This window comes from Rhinoraja longicauda, chromosome 19 (assembly GCF_053455715.1).
Source record: "Rhinoraja longicauda isolate Sanriku21f chromosome 19, sRhiLon1.1, whole genome shotgun sequence".
In the NCBI taxonomy this organism is placed as follows: Eukaryota; Metazoa; Chordata; class Chondrichthyes; order Rajiformes; family Arhynchobatidae; genus Rhinoraja; species Rhinoraja longicauda.
In genome coordinates this window covers 1058974-1076500 of record NC_135971.1, presented here as the reverse complement: position 1 = coordinate 1076500, position 17527 = coordinate 1058974, and positions in this window count along the sequence as shown.

The following is a 17527-nucleotide window of genomic DNA, read 5'->3' as shown; positions in this document are numbered from 1 at the left end:
CCACAGAAACATGATTAGGTTCGAGGTGGTTAATCATTCACATTGGGTCTGCAGTTCTATTCGCTCTCCGCAATTCACCCTATCCTGCTGTGAACATGTAAGCCAGGAAATCACCCAGTGGACGGGCACTGAATTATAACATTGACCGGCACACCTGCTGCCCCACTTACTAATGTGTTTCCTTTAACATTTAGTATTCCCACCGTCCACTATGACTTTGTATGTTCCATCAATTCAGCTAGAACCGGACAATGGGGCATGAATGAACACAATACAACGTGACTATGCTCGATATTAACCAGTGCAAACACCGGGAACTTACCGATCACTCTGCGTTTAATCTATGGCAAAATACGATGTTCAAAATGACAGTCACAGCAAGAATGGTTCGCGCATTAATAATCCCGCGGCAGAGTGCAATCGCTGAACTTGAAATTAAAAGAGGCAGTTTCGAGAGACATATAGCAAGATTCTCAAATATGCACAGCGTAAACGACAGCTCTCCTCACTTACGTGGAACACCGAGAATAGCCAGGATCGGGTAGTATATCTTTTGGATCTCGTATATGATACGAACAATCTGAAATTCTTCCATCTCCTTGTCACTGTTTTCCTCCAATGGCATCTAGGTTAACTCCTTTTTTGATTACGGAATGGCTCATTGGAAAGGTTCCCTTATTTGAAGGAAAGGGATTATCCCTGAGGGACCGTTGGGTGCCATTAGTTTCATGCTGATCACAGTCCCTGAGCAAACCTATTTTTCCACAGAGTTGCATAATATTGTGAAATAAGTACCACGTGGTTATTCAGGTGAAGCTCCACAAGGCAGAACAATTGTTCGGGCACTTCGGAGAAAACAAATCCTCATCGCGATTTCTGCAAACCGCTCATCTCCCAGCCTCAGCCGATTGGACTTTATCTGTCAAAGTTAAATCAAAACCTAAATATCTACATTGTGTTTGGCACCCTATGTTTTTTTAAACCTTTGCTTTCGCCACCGCTATTTGTACATGCAAAACTTCCAACATTAATGACACGAGACACATTCAAGAGTGTGTTCCTTGTGATTTTTAGACCAGCGACGTCCACAGCTCCATCATCAGCGGTTCTTTAAATGCCCAGTCACTGATTTACATTGTCTCAACAATGACAACTCCTACACCGAGATTCAAATACTTAGTCGAACTACATTTTTAAAGTTAAACGTTATCTCCATTGATATTTGAAATAATTTTTAACACTGACTGACTCACGAGATTATTCCTTAAGTCCCAGCCAGTAGTGGCTAACAGACATATTTATAGAGTGATGCAGCGTGGAAACAGACACTTCGGCCCAACTTACCACACCGGGCAATATGTCCCAATTACACTAGTCCCACCTGCCCGTGTTTGGTCCACATCCCATTAAACCTGTCCTGTCCTTTCCCAATGTTTGTGAAACGTTGCGAAAATCCCTGCCTCAACTACCTCCTCTGGCAGCTTGTCCAACACAACCACACTTTGTGTGACAAGGTACCCCTTAGATTTCTATTAAATGGTTTTACCTTCACTGTAAAATTATGTTCTCTGATCTTTCATTCGCCGACTCTGGGCAAGGGACTTTGTTCATCTGTCCCATCTATTCCTGTCATGATTTTATAGACCTCCATAAAAATACCCCTCATCCTCCAGCGCTCCAAGGAATACAGTCTCATCCAACTCAATCGCCCCCTGTAGCTCACACCCTCTAGTCCTGGCAACCACGTAAATCTTCTCTATACCTTTCCAGCTAGACAACGTCTTTCCTATTACACGGTGCCCAGATCTCAACAGGTACTCTAAATGCTGCCTCACTCACGACTTGGACAACTGCAACATCACCTCTCAACTTCTATACTCAATTGTCTGATCGATGAAGGGTATTGTGCCAAAAGCCACTTCGACTACCCGATCTACCCGCGATGGCACCTTCGAGAACCATGCACCTTCGAGAACCATACACCCATCCGCTTCACAACATTCCCCAGAGCCCTACCATTCACTGTGTAAGCCCTGGCCATGTTAGACTTCCGAAAAGGCAACACCTCACATTTCTATGTATTAAATTCCATTAACCTTTCCCCAGCCCACCTGACCAATCAATTAAGACTTATCGGACTTTGCTAGCTTTACTTTGCATTAAACGTTATTCCCTTATCATGTACAGTATGTATACACTGTAATTTGATCGATTGTAATCATGCATTGTCTTTCTGCTGACTAGTTAGCACGCAACAAAAGCTTTTTACTATACGGCCGTACACGTGACAATAAACTAAACGGAACTGAACTGAATATCCTGTTGCAATCTTTCCATAACCATTCTCTTTTGTACCATCAGCAAACTTGCTAACTTGATGTTCGCATCCAAATCATTGATATAGTTGACAAACAGTAATGGCCCAGCACCGACCCTGAGGCACACCACTAGTCACAGGCCTCCAGTCCGAGAAGCAAGCTTCCGCCATTACCTTATGCTTCCTTCCATGAAGCCAATTTTCGATCCACATTTAATTTCGCCTTGAATCGGTGACGCCATAGATTGTCTGAAGGGATGAGTTGTCATTCCAAATCGTCATCAGGGAAATACCAATGGAATGTGTTTGGTTTCAAATCGAAACAGTCATAATTCATTGGAAAGGTCGGCCCCGTGCATGGAAACATAACTTATTACACTCATAATTTAATACCGCCTAATATTCTCCTCCATTAGTGAACAATCCAGTTGATGACAATGAAAACACCGGAGACACCAGTTTCCAATGCCGGAGACACCAGTTTGTGTTCTCGTGGGTTTGGCTTGAATGGGACTGGTTTAAACTAATTTCCGCCCTTATTTGTCTTGGGTGGCAAACAAGCGTTGCAGACGCAAACAGCCGGAAATCAGATCCGTGCAGTCGACCCATTTAATCCGTTTGACACTAATTTACTTTTATTCTCCTGCATTCCCACCAACTGGCTTGGATTCTGGGGTATTACTGCCAATGACAAGCAAACTCTTAGCACTGATTTTGAAAACATTTATTCCATGGCTTATTTTCAACCGCGCGCTTCACTCAAATCTAAATCATAGAGTCACATAATGTGTTCACAGCCCCGACCCCTATATATCCCGCCATTGAACAAGAACCTAGACAACATTCGTTTCAATGTGCCCCGCGTTCCCATTAGCTTCTCCAGGTGGTACACTTATCGACACATTTTAAACAGTCAAATCAGCCGAACAACACCCAAGTCTTTCAAATGTCAGAGGAACTCTGGGGAGACTGGTAGAATCCAAGATGTCTCAAGGAGAGCGTTCAAACTCCACACTATCATCACTACGTGTCCGGAGTGAAACAGGGGCTCCGCAGTTACTTGCCAGCAGAGCTACAAGTTCCACCAATGTGAAGTTTCTTTTCCAGTTACTTGGCGGTTTCAGTGAGTTTATTCTTTGCAGGTGAATAGTTGGGCTTTGTGTGATTGGCACGTATCCTGAAGTGCTCCATATAAACGAGAATTAAACAAGGTGATTGATCAAATTCCCTGTAGTTTCCCGTTCGCTTTTGAAGATCTCAGCAAAAGGTTGTTGAGGGCAGAGCTGAGGACGACGTATATATGGATTTGAGCAAGGAGTTTGAGAAGGTTCGTGTGGCAGGCTGCTCCGAAAGGCTGCATGGCTTGGGAACAAAAGACATCTAGCCGAATGGATAGAAAATACGTTTCGTGGAAGGAAGCAGAAGGTGACGGCAGAACGTTATTTTTCGGACTGGAGGCCGGTGAGTAGTGGGTGCTCCAGGGTTCGGTGCTGGGCCCATTGCTGTTTGTTATCTATATCAATGATTTGGATGAGAACAGACAAGGCATAATTAATAAATTTGCAGATGACACTAAAGTGGGTGGTATTATAGATGGCGAAGATGGTTGTCAAAATTGCAACAGGATCTTGACATGTTGGGCAGGTGGGCAGATGAATGGTTAATGGGGGTTTAATTCGCACGTTTCACAGGCTATAGCTGAACATGATTGGAGCGCGCCAAACCGGATGAAACGTCTCTCCTGGTTTCAGTTGCCCTGTTATCATTTTTTTGCAACTCTTTCCCAGCAAGCAACGGCCGGAACACCGCCTCTCGCCCCTTCCGCGCTATTAAAATCTGCACCTCACTCTAATTTTGTTGCATAACCTGAAAGCCACAGAGCCAACGAATCTAAACGCCACAGAGCTGTCGTGATTAATGTCTCTGATCAACAAACATTGTCGGTTGACGTTCTTGTCCATATATTCTTCTGAACGAGTTTGATTCGGGATCACAGAGACACGCAGTAGAAGGGCAGGATATTCTGTCCACGGCGTCTTCGCCATTCATTATGTCTCTATCGGCTTTGCTCAGTTGTCCCATCACTCGGATGGTAGCCGTTCTTGTCCTTACATTTCACAGGTTCATCTCAATGTTTTTTCAAGCGCTGACAGTGGCTGCATCCATCACCAACGCACGCAACACGTTCTAGATCTGATGCTAATACCAGGTGGCATAACCCTTGCTCATCCCCCTCTTACCCTAAAGCGCCTGAGCTCCGATTATAACAATCTATGTCTCACGTCTCTAATCTCGCTAATGCGCTCATCACTTCGTGAACTTCGTACAGAACCCCACTCCTGGTTCATCTCTGGTTCTAAACGCACATGCCCCGCCTGTATTCGCAGACAGCAGTCACCATTTCAGGTAGCATCGTAGTACACCTACACCCTCTGACGGTTGCGCAGTCCGCGATTCCACCCAATCTTTCAAATGTGACTTTGTTTTACAAAGTTGTAACGTGACATCCTGCTGTGCGGCCTGGGTCGCGGAGATTCATCTGCTAAAAGAAGACCTTGGAATCCCTCCATGCGAGTTCTCTTTTCAACCGCAGGGGGGGGAGGGTCGCTTTCACCATTTCGCTAAAACGTGCCCTCTGTGCGCCAAGGAATACCAAATGTCCGTTCAAGTAATATCACCTACTCCCTATCTTACCCCTTGCCCACACTGGTGCGCAAATATTTCCCCCTCTGCCTTGTCACCTGCTCCTCCCCTCCCCCTTTCCCTTCCCCTCCCTTCGCCGAATTTCCCACTTCCCTTTCATATCACCACTACTCCGTCCCCTAACGTCCACTTCCACCATATCCCTCGCTGCGGATTACATTCCATTTCAAAACGTTTCTACTTATTTGACAGCCCTTTGTTTTCTTTTCACCTCGTGCCCTTGCCGGCGTCTCTACTCATCGATCCCACATATACATCTGCCTGTCATTGCCGGCCATTGGCCCACCTCTTTTCTCTGTTCCAGGTTTCTCAGAATGTAGAAGGGCCCGTTTTCCCGTCCCCTCCAGAGGAGGAGCCTAAGCCGCTGGTTTGTCCAGCCTTTTATTTTGCTTCGCTGGCTGCTTTGGCTTTGCTTCCCTGTCCCAAATATGTGGAGGATGGAATGGAATTGGCCACTGCAAATCGTAAAGAGCGGAACAGGCTCACCATTTTTTGCAGGATGAAATACGTAAGAGATAGGTTTAAACAGCTGGCGCCAACGAGATGGCCTGCAGATTTGTAAATGTACTTGAATTTATGGCTTCCTGATCTAACATTCTATGTGCAGTTTAATACACTCCATGATTTATGAGTCTCCTTATTAAACTATGTTGTTGCCATTCTGTATCCTTGTACATGGGGTGGACACTTCATACACAGTTGGGAGGATCCTAACTTTCCGTCATTAATGTCCTAGCCCTACAAGGCCTCCAAAAACTTAACACCTGAGGCAAGGAGTGGTTTCATCCTCGATGGTGGGCCTCCTGTCAATGAGACAGAAAGCCTGATTTGCGGATCCATAGAAGGTTCTGGAGATAACGGGCTCGTTGTTACACTGAGCGCTCAAAGCGTCATATCTCTTCCAAGTAAATTGTTATGGGTGACGGGCGGGCCATCGGAGCAATTGCTGAGCTTTTGATTCACAAAACACTATTCAAACCGAATTACAAGTTCACTGTTTAACCGTGGGAGAACTTGGCGTTTTGATTCACTTGGGGATATTGTGCAGAGAGCTATTAATATCGACCCAGGCTTGATCCGAGAAATCCGCGTGCAAAACTTGAAATAAGCTCAGTGCCAATGTTTTATGATTAAGAAGTGTTCCAATGGATAAAATGGTGACGTGAAACAAATATGTTTGTTTGAATTAAATACACATTACCTTTGAATTAATTTTATATTACCTTTGAAAAAGAAGTGGACGGTCGCACCTCGATATGTTTCCCGCTGTCAGAACAGTCCCATCAGTCGGATTCTTCGGCTTGAACATCTTAAATACTGTAAAGCTGAGGAACTTTACAGAGTCACAGACCAGGCTGGAATCACCCAGCAGGACAGATAATCCGTGGACAAACGAGAAACTATTGCGGAATCAGGTCAGTGACCCTTCATAGAACGAGGAAACAAGAAACGGAGACAGACTTCAGCAGCAGAGAGGTGGAGACGAATGGTCCAATATGAATGTCGCGGCTGGGTGCGGCGAAGACACTCATTGTCAATATAGATTATAATACATTGAAAACATAGAGAATAGGGCAATACCTATACTAATCTGAAAGCCTTTTACATGCCAGTATTTGAACTGGTTCCACTGCCAGCACTGGCAGCTTGTTCCAGATGCAAACGTCCCTCTGTGTAAAAAGTACCTGCCCCGCACACATTCCTTAAAACATTGTCAATCTCACATTAAATCTATGCTCTACAGCTATGCTCTGGTATATATATAAAAGTATGAGAAATATGGATATGTAAGAAAGTCAGAGACCACTTCCCAGGGAGGAAATATGAATATGGAGTTGAAGAGGAAGATGGCTCTGACTGTCTGATCTATTTCTCATAATTCAAAGCACTTCTACCTGATCTCCCCGCCAACCTACGTTCCAGAGAAACTATTGCAACTTAGTTCAATTTCTCCGTATAGCTAATAATCGTTAAGCCAGGCAACATTCTGGTAAGTATCTTCTTCGACCTCTCCAAAGCTTCCACATTCTTCCCATAAAGGGGCGACAGAATCCTCGAAATACGGAGCCATCAAAGATGTAACACTACTGGCTGACTCATACCCATCAGCCCGACCGACGACAGCAAGCCACAAGCCTATGGTAAATACAATGCTGGAGGATCTCCGGTTATCAAGCAGCATCTGCGGAGAGAGAAGAGAGACTATCATCGGATCGGGACCCCGATGCTGACTGACTGCGGTCGGGACTAGAAAGCTGAAATAGAGAAATTGGGGAGAGAAAAATCTGGCGAGTGATGTGAATAGAGATGGGGGTGAATGATTTGCAGAAAGGTAGAAAAAGTTACAAAAGTAATTGATGTAAACGGGGCAAAGACGATCTGCATAAGGAAAGAACCGGACGAGTGAAATGTGGACAGAGGTAGGGATGTAGGTAGATGGGAAGCCGAGAGGGAAAATAAGACGGATCAATGCAAATGTGTGGCACGGTGTGGGAAAAGAGCGGGTATGAAACGGAGCATGGTGAGTGAGGTGGTGCGAGATGATAGGGGAATGTATACATCTGGGGAGGGGTCCGTGGCCGGGGAAAGAGAGACGGTGTTTGCGGTGTATTACTTGAAATTGGAGAATTTAGTATCCATGCGGCTGGGTTGAAATACCAGGTGCTGATTCTCCAGCTTTAGTGTGGGTTCACACTTGCAACCAAGATGCCAAGGGCTGAAACATTGATACGGGAACGAGAAGCGGAGTTAAAATAGTTCATAAACGGGAACTCGAGTATGACTTTGCTGACAGAGTGGAAGTATCCGACGTAATCTTCGCCAAGTCGACCCTTGGTCTCGCCGAACGGTGGGAAGTCTCATCGGGGCCACCGAATACAATATGTTGAAAGACTGGAGCGACTCGGCTTGTATACACTGGAATTTAGAAGGATGAGAGGGGATCTTATCGAAACGTATAAGATTACTAAGGGGTTGGACACGTTAGAGGCAGGAAACATCTTCCCAATGTTGGGGGAGTCCAGAACAAGGGACCACAGTTTAAGAATAAGGGGTAGGCCATTGAGAACGGAGATGAGGAAAAAAAATTAAGGCTGAGAGTTGTGAATCTGTGGAATTCTCTGCCTCAGAAGGCAGTGGAGGCCAATTCTCTGAATGCTTTCAAGAGAGAGCTAGATAGAGTTCTTAATGATAGCGTAGTCAGGGGGTATGGGGAGAAGGCAGGAACGGGGTACTGATTGAGAATGATCAGCCATTATCACATTGAATGGCGGTGCTGGCTCGAGGGGCCGAGTGGCCTACTCCTGCACCTATTGTCTATTGTCTATACCATACGCCTCTTTACACCTCTACTTACTGATATTGCCACTTACCTGGGGTGATGGACTAGACCCCAATATTGTTCTGCAGATCAAGGTTTTAAGGGCTTTCATTAATGTTATATCTTCCCTTAATATTTCTCCTCCCATCTTGTACTTTCCCGGACAGCCCTCCACTTACTTCATCTTCGTTCATATCTACCAACGATGTAAAAACTGTGTGTGTTTTTACAGGCTCCCTTATTGTTCGCGATCCCCAGATTTGCGGACATCTGAAAAACTTCTAACCACCAGGTCTACATTTAGCTCAAATTCGTTTATCCCTTGGATTTTCTCACACTTTTACTGTTATTTTATTGTTATTTTCTATCTTGTACATTTGAGCTCCGCTGAGGCAATGCGCACTTACACATTGAATTTCGTTGTCTATACCACAATGACTATAAAGAAATGATATTCTATTCTATGACACAGATGCTGCTTGACCCACTGTGTTTCTCAGGGTGGTTTATGCTTTGCTCCAGATTTCAGCAGCTGCAGTCACCTGTGTCCCCGGAGCATCACGGAATATCTGTTGAATAAAGATCTTGCAGTTGAAGTCTCATGCTGGCCGAAAGAGGGGACACGGGTACTTTCCCCTAATAACACGGTTAATACCGTAGGTCGGTGCATGGAACATAAATCTGACGACGTTCTTTTGTAACTTTGCAAAGACAGGTGAGACCGCACCTGGAGTACTTGGCGAAATTCTTGTCAGTAGACTGGAGGATGAGCTTGCATAGAAGTGATTTGAATTGAATTGAATTGGATAAATTCGCACAAATTGCTTTGCTCGCAAGGACAAACACGACAGACAGTAGAAAATAAAAAACAAAAAAACATTATAATTTAAACATGTGAAGAATAAAATAAAATACCAGAGCAAAAGGGAGCGACAGACTTTTGGCTGTTGAGAGCTACTGCTCGTGGGGAAAAAACGCTGTTTTTATGTCTGGCTGTGGCGGCTTTGACAGTCCGGAGTCGCCTCCCAGAAGGGAAGTGCTTCAAAGAGGTTGTGGCCAGGGTGAGACGTATCAGACATGATCTTAGCCGCTCCCTTCCTGGCCCTTGCAGTGTACAGTTCGTAAGTGGGGGACAGGTTGCAGCCAACAACCTTCGCAGCTGATCGAACGATGCGCTGCTACCTCCGAATGCCATGCTTGGAGGCTGAGCCAATCCAGACCATGATGGAGAAGGTGAAGACAGACTCCATGATGGCAGCATAAAACTGAACCATCAGTGCCTGTGGCAGATTGTGTTTTCTCAGCAGCCGCAGGAAGTACATCCTCTGTTGGGCCTTTTTGACTGTGGAGTCTCATTTAAGGGGCCTGCAGATGATGGCACCAAGGAACCTACCGTCTGTAGGCAGATTACTCACCATGCTAGATCAGTTCAATCAGGGGTTGTGTTCTCTGCACTCCTCAAAAGCTTGACAGAGGAGTCTGTGGGGGTGCAGTCGTTGGTGTAGAGAGTAAAGTCAAGTACGCAGTCGTGAGATGTTCTTACGCTGTGAGGATTAGCGGATCCGAGGTGTGCCTACCAAGCCTCACAAGCTGCTTCCTGTCTGTCCGGAAGTTGGTGATCCACTGACAGAGGGGTTTAGGCACAGCCAACTGGGAGAGTTTGGAGTGTAGTAGCACTGGCCCAATGGTGTTGAATGCAGAGCTAAAATCCACAAACCAAATCTTGCTTAGGTCCCCTGGCGGTCCAGGTGCTGGAGGATGAACTGCAGGCCTAGGTTGACTGAATATCCTTCTTTTCCCTGAATATTCATGCATATTGCTGTGCAAAAACACTGCAATAGCTGGGCGGACCACCTACTGCTAATAGTGCAGAAACGTTGCGCACAACGGGCTTATGACTGACTCACGGGAGGGGGTATGGCACGGTCTGAATGGACGAGAAACGCCATAAATGACCGTGTCGGGCGCCCTTCCAGGAAAAGAGAACCCCAGTCTCGAACGGTGACAGGTGAACAACAGGATATGATCCGGCCGCGTGTGTAGCTATGTGCACGGGGTTTGAGAGTGCATTCGATGATACGAGAGTCCATGTGATGGCTCTGGCGGCTCGAGTCAAATGGCCGATCTTGTGGCGGCCACCCTTCCCTTGTCCAACAACAATACTCCAGTCCGACTGCACACCGACTCCTGGGCGATTGTCAACGGTCCGGCCGAGTGGTACATCTCCAGTGGTACATCTCTTCAATGTCAGTACACTCAATGCAGCCCAGCTTCCATAACAGAGCAAGCACATCAACGCAGCTCAGTCGCACCCCGCTAACATAATGTCAGTATTCCAATCCAGCGCAGTTGCAGCAAGTTCAATCGTGCTGTCTCAATGTCTTTAGTGCAGAAAGCCCACACCAATGCAGCTCGGTGCGAAGTGCCACCTTGGTCAGTCTGATGCAGCACCAATGTAATTGATCCACTCCAATGCAGGGCATTTATTTCCCAAAGCAGCCCACTTATGTTGATGCAATTTGCCACATCGCAATGCACGACCGCCTCTCCCAGTGTCATCTGGTTGAGCCAACACAATCCAGCTGCACGGAGGGGGGGGGGGTCCTGCTTCCCCAAATGCGGCCTCGAGCGACCCTCTCCCATTGTAGTCGTCAAGGCAGCTCAGCTGAATTGATGCATCCCTACCCCCCCCCCCCCCCCCCCCCAGCCCCAACACAGACACTGGTCTCTGCAATTCCCCGAATGCCATATTCACCCAACAAGCCCCCATCCCTTGCACGGATGTCCCATGATTGGGGTGGGGGGGGGGGGGGGGTTGGGGGTGAAACAGGGAAAAGAGGGGTGGGTACATTACAGAACCCAACACCAACAGTCACACATTCACGCGGTTAGGCGATAACGATGAACACCAGGGCGAAAGTGCCAGCCTAAACTCAAAGGCCGTTGGCAGCTGCCGGGTGATACGCCGGAGATTGGTCGGCGGGTTGTGCAGCCAGCAAGGCAACTCTTTCCCTTCATCTCTTCTCATCTACCGACCTCCCATATTTCACTCGTCCGGTTCTTTCCTTATGCAAATAGTCTTTACCCCGTTTACATCAATTGCTTTTGTAACTTATTCTACCTTTCTGCAAATCACTCATCCCCATCTTTATTCACTGATGAACCGCCAAGTTTTTCTCTCCCCAATCTCTCTTTCAGCTTCCAAGACCCGACCCCAGTCAGTCAGCATCGGGGTCCCGACCTGAGGTTAGTCTCACTTCTCTCTCCGCAGATGCCGCTTGATAACCGGAGTTCCTCCAGCATTTTATTTACCACAGGCGGGTGGCTTGCTTTCATCGGTCGGTGTAATGAGCATGAGTCGGCAAGTAATGTTACATCTTTGATGACTCCGCATTTCGAGGATTCTGTCGCCCCATTATGGGAATAATGTGGAAGCTTTGGAGAGGTCGAAGTAGATATTTACCAGAATGTTGCCTGGCTTAGCGATTATTGGCTGTTGGGGGAAATTGAAGGAAGTTGCATTAGTTTCTCTGGAACGTAGGTTGGCGGGGAAATCAGGTAGAAATACTTTGAATTATGAGAAATAGATCAGACAATCAGAGCCATCTTCCTCTTCATATCCATATTCATATTTCCTCCCTGGGAAGTGGCCTCTAACTTTCTTACATATCCATATTTCTCATAATTTTATATTTATACCAGAGCATAGCTGGAGAGCATAGATTTAATGTGAGATGGACAATGTTCCAATGAATGTGTGCGGGGCAGGTACTTTTTGCACGGAGGGACGTTTGCATGTGGAACACGCTGCCAGTGCTGGCAGTGGAACCAGTTACTACACTGGCATGTAAAAGGCTTTTAGATGACATATGTTCTATGTATTCAATGTATTATAATCTTCTAAACTGCCACAATGAGTCTTTTGGTCTCACCCAGCCGGCGACGTTCCTATTGTACGGCCCATTTGTCTCCACCACTCTGCTGCTGAAGTCTGGCTCCATGTCTTCTTTCCTCGTTCTATGAAGGATCACTGACCTGAGTCTGCAATAGTTTCTCGTTCGTCCACGGATTATCTGTCCTGCTGGGTGATTCCAGCTTGGTCTGTGTCTCTGTTAAGTTCCTTAGCTTTACATTATTTAAGATGTTCAAGCTGAAGAATCTGACTGATGGGACTGTCCTGACAGCGGGAAACAAATCGAGTCGCGACCGTCCACTTCTTTCCCAAAGGAAATGTTAAATTAATTTATCGTGTATTTAATTCAAACAAACATATATGTTTCACGTCACCATTTAATCCATTGGAACACTTCTTAGTCATACACATTGGCACTGAGCTTATTTCAAGTTTTGCACGCGGATTTCTCGGAACAAGCCTGGGTCGGTAGCAATAACTCTCTGCACAATATCGCCCATCGTTAAACAGTGAGCTTGTACTTCGGTTTGAATAGTATTTTGTGAATCAAAGGCATAGCAATTGCTCCGATGGCCCGCCCGTCATCCATAACAATTGACTTGGAAGAGACATGGCGCTTTGAGCGCTCAGTGTAACAACGAGCCCGTTATCTGCAGAACCATCTCTGGATCCGCAGATCAGGCTTTCTGTCTCATTAACAGGAGACCCACAAACGAGGATGAAACCCTTCATTGCTTCAGCTATTACGTTTTTGGAGGCCTTGTAGGGCTAGGACATTAATGACGGTAAGTTGGGTTCCTTCCAACTGTGTATGAAGTGTCCACCACATTTGCAAGGAAACAGAATGGCAACAACGTAGTTTGATAAGGAGACTCATAAAAGCATGGAGGGTATTAAATTGCACAAAGAATATAAGATTAGGGAGCCATAAATTCAGGCACATATACAAATCTACAGGACATCTTGTCGGCGCCGGCTGTTTAAACGGATCTTATACGTATTTCATCCAGCAAAAAAAATGTTGAGCCTGTTGCGCTCTTCACGGGTTACAATCGCCAATTCTATTCCATCCTCCGCATATCTGCGACAGGGAAGAAAAGCCGAAGCAGCCAGCGAAACAAAATAAAAGGCCGGACAAAACCAGCGCCTGAGGTGCCACCTCTGGAGGGGACGGGCAGACGACACCATGTCGGGGCACTTCTTCATACTGAGAGTGTAGTTCGAGAAACCTGGAACAGAGAACAGGAGGTGGGCCAATGCCCGGCAACGATAGGCGGATGTATATGTGGGACCGATGAGTAGAGACGCGGACAATGGTGAGAGATGTAAAGAAAACAAAAATGTCAAATAAGGAGGAACGTTGTGCAATGGAATGTAAACCGCAGCGAGGGATATGGTGGAAGTGGACGTTAGGAGAGGGAGTAGTTGGGATATGCAAGGGAAGTGGGGAACCCGTGGAATGGATATATGCGGACGGAGGAGGGGTAAGTAGCAGAGTGAAAAGGCAGAGGGAGAAATATTTGCGCAACAGTATGGGGGAGGGGTAAGATAGGGTGTAGGGGATATTACTTCAACGGACTTGTGGTATTCCTTGGCGCACAGAGGGCAAGTCCTCAGCGAATTGGTGAAAGCGACGCCCCCTGCGGTTGAAAAGTAGACTCGCATGTAGTGATTCCATGGTCTTGTTTTAGCAGAGCGGGGAGATGAGTCTCCGCGACCCAGGCCGCACAGCAGGATGTCACGTTACAACTTTGTAAAACAAAGTCACATTTGTAATACTGGGTGGAATCGCGGAATGCGCAACCGTCAGAGGTTGCAGGCGGACTAGGATGCTACCTGAAATGGTGACTGTTGTCTGCGAGTACAGGCGGGGCATGTGCGTTTAGAACCAGAGATGAACCAGGAGGGGGGTTCTGCTTGAAGTTCACAAAGTGATTAGGGCCGTAGCGAGACTTCTTACCCCCCACCCCTCGGTCATGGCTGACCATGAGTGATGCATCCTAGTTGGCTGCTTGCTCCACACCTCGGCTAGAGCAGCGTCGCTTGTGGCTGAAGAGACCAATGCGGGAATGGCAGTCTGTCGCAAAGGTAACATTTGCGTTTGGTCTCCGGTCTCTTGAAGTTGCTACGCTCCTTTCTGCGTGTCCGCTTGTCTGCCGCTGCGTTAATCAGTTTCTCTTCCCCCGTTGAAGAGATGTTGGTTCGGTTTACCTCTCCACCTCATACGGTCAGCTGCAAGGCTCTCCCAGGACTCCGTGTCAATGTTGAGCGCCTTCAAATCTCCTTTGCAGGCATCCTTGCAACGTAGCTGGGGGCGGCCGATGGTTCTCCTCCCAGATGTCAGCTCTCCATGGAGGACGTCCTTTGGAATATGGCCATCCAACATGCGGTGGACTTGGCCCAGCTAACGCAGTCTGCGCTGCTTGAGTAGAGTGTACATATTCGGAAGGCCAGCGCGGGACTGAATCTCGGCGTGAGGTGCAGATTTTAATAGCGCGGAAGGGGCGAGAGGCGGTGTTCCGGCCGTTGCTTGCTGGGAAAGAGTTGCAAGAAAATAAAAACAGTGGAACTGAAACCATGCGAGACGTTTCATCCGGGTTGGCGCGCTCCAATCATGTTCAGCTATTTCCTATGAAACGAGCGAATGAAATCCCCATTAACCATTCATCAGCCCACTTGCACAACATGTCAAAATCCTATTGCAATTTTGACAACCATCTTCGCCACTTTAGTGTCATCTGGAAACTTATTAATTATGTCTTGTCTGTTCTCATCCAAAGCATTCATATCGATAACAAACAGCAATGGGCCCAGCACCGAACCCTGGAGCACCCACCGGCCTCCAGTCCGAAAAAAACAACGTTCAACCGTCACCTTCTGCTTCCATTCATGAAACCAATTTTCTGTCTATTCGGCCAGATGTCTTTTGTTCCAAAGCCATGCAGCCTTTCGGAGCAGCCTGCCACACGTACCTTCTCAAACACCTTGCTCAAATCCATATATACGTCGTCCTCAGCTCTGCCCTCAACAACCTTTTGCTGAGATCTTCAAAAGCGAACGGGAATTTGATCAATCACCTTGTTTAATTCTCGTTTATATGGAGCACTTCAGGATACGTGTCAATCACACAAAGCCCAACTATTCACCTGCAAAGAATAAACTCACTGAAACCGCCAAGTAACTGGAAAATAAACTTCACATTGGTGGAACTTGTAGCGCTGCTGGCAAGTAACTGCGGAGCCCCTGTTTCACTCCGGACACGTAGTGATGATAGTGTGGGTTGAACCCTCTCCCTGAGACCTCTTGGATTCCACCAGTCTCCCCAGAGTTCCTCTGACATTTTGAAAGACTTGGGTGTTGTTCGGCTGATTTGACTGTTTAAAATGTGTCGATAAGTGTATCACCTGGAGAAGCTAATGGGAACGCGGGGCACATTGAAACGAATGTTGTCTGTAGGTTCTTGTTCAATGGCGGGATATATAGGGGTCGGGGCTGTGAACACATTATGTGACTCTATGATTTAGGTTTGAGTGAAGCGCGCGGTTGAAAATAAGCCATGGAATAAATGTTTTCAAAATCAGTGCTAAGAGTTTGCTTGTCATTGGCAGTAATACCCCAGAGTCCAAGCCAGTTGGTGGGAATGCAGGAGAATAAAAGTAAATTAGTGTCAAACGGATTAAATAGGTCGACTGCACGGATCTGATTTCCGGCTGTTTGCGTCTGCAACGCTTGTTTGCCACCCAAGACAAATAAGGGCGGAAATTAGTTTCAACCAATTCTATTCAAGCCAAACACACGAGAACACAAACTGGTGTCTCCGGCATTGGAAACTGGTGTCTCCGGTGTTTTCATTGTCATCAACTGGATTGTTCACTAATGGAGGAGAATATTAGGCGGTATTAAATTATGAGTGTAATAAGTTATGTTTCCATGCACGGGGCAGACCTTTCCAATGAATTATGACTGTTTCGATTTGAAACCAAACACATTCCATTGGTATTTCCCTGATGACGATTTGGAATGACAACTCATCCCTTCAGACAATCTATGGCGTCACCGATTCAAGGCGAAATTAAATGTGGATAGAAAATTGGCTTAATGGAAGGAAGCATAAGGTAATGGCGGAAGCTTGCTTCTCGGACTGGAGGCCTGTGACTAGTGGTGTGCCTCAGGGTCGGTGCTGGGCCATTACTGTTTGTCATCTATATCAATGATTTGGATGCGAACATCAAGTTAGCAAGTTTGCTGATGGTACAAAAGAGAATGGTTGTGGAAAGATTGCAACAGGATCTTCAGTTCAGTTCCGTTTAGTTTATTGTCACGTGTACGGCCGTATAGTAAAAAGCATTTGTTGCGTGCTAACCAGTCAGCAGAAAGACAATGCATGATTACAATCGATCAAATTACAGTGTACACATACTGTACATGATAAGGGAATAACTTTTAATGCAAAGTAAAGCCAGCAAAGTCCGATAAGTCTTAATTGATTGGTCAGGTGGGCTGAGGAAAGGTTAATGGAATTTAATACATAGAAATGTGAGGTGTTGCGTTTTCGGAAGTCTAACATGGCCAGGGCTTACACAGTGAATGGTAGGGCTCTGGGGAATGTTGTGAAGCGGATGGGTGTATGGTTCTCGAAGGTGCATGGTTCTCGAAGGTTCCATCGCGGGTAGATCGGGTAGTCGAAGTGGCTTTTGGCACATCGATCAGACAATTGAGTATAGAAGTTGAGAGGTGATGTTGCAGTTGTCCAAGTCATGAGTGAGGCAGCATTTAGAGTACTTGTTGAGATCTGGGCACCTTGTAATAGGAAAGACGTTGTCTAGCTGGAAAGGATATAGAGAAGATTTACAAGTGGTTGCCAGGACTAGAGGGTGTGAGCTACAGGGGGCGGTTGAGTAGGATGAGACTATTCCTTCGAGCGCAGGAGGATGAGGAGTATTTTTATGGAGGTCAATATAATCATGACAGGAATAGATAGGACAGATGAACGAAGTCCCTTGCCCAGAGTCGGTGAATGAAAGTTCAGAGAACATAATTTTACAGTGAAGGTAAAACCATTTAATAGATATCTAAGGGGTACTTTGTCACACAAAGTGTGGTTGTGTTGGACAAGCTGCCAGAGGAGGTAGTTGAGGCAGGGATTTTCGCAACGTTTCACAAACATTGGGAAAGGACAGGACAGGTTTAATGGGATGTGGACCAAACACGGGCAGGTGGGACTAGTGTAATTGGGACATATTGCCCGGTGAGGGCAAGTTGGGCCGAAGTGTCT